The sequence below is a fragment of the Sinocyclocheilus grahami genome, unplaced genomic scaffold, assembly GCF_001515645.1.
Source record: "Sinocyclocheilus grahami isolate Dianchi unplaced genomic scaffold, SAMN03320097.WGS_v1.1 scaffold358.1, whole genome shotgun sequence".
Taxonomy (NCBI): domain Eukaryota; kingdom Metazoa; phylum Chordata; class Actinopteri; order Cypriniformes; family Cyprinidae; genus Sinocyclocheilus; species Sinocyclocheilus grahami.
The window spans coordinates 1,627,237-1,628,618 of NW_015505537.1; the positions used below are offsets into that span (position 1 = coordinate 1,627,237).

General features: G+C 37.8%; 1 long non-coding RNA gene across 1 annotated transcript; it reads left to right on the forward strand.

Annotated features, from left to right (window-relative positions):
* LOC107548961 (uncharacterized) lies at positions 1 to 1,201 on the forward strand. The gene is made up of 3 exons (XR_001604514.1): positions 1 to 143; positions 846 to 985; positions 1,072 to 1,201. It is a non-coding gene; the product is annotated as an uncharacterized lncRNA (long non-coding RNA).
* The last annotated feature ends 181 nt before the right edge of the window (positions 1,202 to 1,382 follow it).

A 1,382-nucleotide genomic window follows, 5' to 3' on the forward strand; every position in this document is an offset into this window, starting at 1 on the left:
TTTGCAGTTGCGTTCAAAAAGTAGGGGGCAGAGGGCATTGAAAGTGACCCTAGTAAGAGGCTATAACCTGGAGTCACTGTGGCTCTGTCTGTTACAGAACAAAGTGGAAGAGCTCAATTAATGACTGAGACAAGTTATTGATGGTATGTCCATTCCCTTCTCTTTGGACTGGTTTAGTGGTGCTGTATGAGCTGTTTTATGTACAGTTACTTGCACTGTGATTTAGCAGCTATGGTTCACAATGAGTGTTATCTTAAAATGATTTGCTGATTGAAAGGGAATAGTTCACCCAAATATAAAACTCTGTCAGTATTTAGTCATTCTTATGTAATTTGCATGCTGTTATTGTTTCCAAGAAATGCAAAAGGAGAAATTTTGTAAGGAGAAACATTTTCCTTACAAGGACAGTTCATAGTGACCACAGCTGTCAAAAACACATGATGTATGTATCTAAGAGTTGATAGCTCGACTTGTGTGCTATTGTCTAAATTTATTCACTGATGATTACATTTTATGTATTTAGCAGATGCTTTAATCCAAAAGTGCCTACATTGCATTCAATGTGCGATGGCATTGCCACAGACTCTACTATTTCAACTACTATCCACCAGAGCTCAAATATTATTTATGTTTGCATTCAAATTTGAATATGGTGCCTTTAGATATGTCTAAAGGAGCCCCAATATTCACTTTCATTGTGTGGAAAAGATCAGGGCATTGCCGAATTTTCATTTTATGAAATTTATAAACATTTTGGTTGCATGGAATTTTAATGGATGTAGTAATATTTTGTCTCTCTGTTTTTCCGATTAAAAGATTACTAATGCATTTTTTTTCCTTTTTAGACAACAAAAATCTTCCTTACGGTTGGCCAGCAGTCATGCTCCTCACCAAATACTACATCCTTCATCATAGTGATTACATTAGTGGTTACAGTGAAGCTTTGTCCATGCCTCTCTGGACGTCTTATACTGTATCTAAGCAGGTACAGTTTACAAAATTATGTTAGTCTGTTTATAGTTGACTGTTGTATTAGAGTTTAAACCTGTCTGTGTGGATGTTCTGTTGCAGGTAGATTTCACTCCTCTGACTGAGGCTCTGAGCAACTGTGTTCGGCCTGATATTAGAGTTCCTACAGTCTACAGTCAGTCCTGCTCAAACTACCGTGCAGACAAACAGATTTCCTACAGCTTCCTCTATCCACCTCGTGAGGTTTCCTATTCTCTTTATATTGTGCAGCCTAGCATAAGTGGTTTCATGTACCGAAGCTAGGCCAGTTCCAGGAACCAACCAGACAGAGCTTTTATAGCACTGGGCTTAATCTGTTTCTATCCTGATGATGAAGTTCATTAGACCCAAGTGAAACTGTATTAAAGGATCAA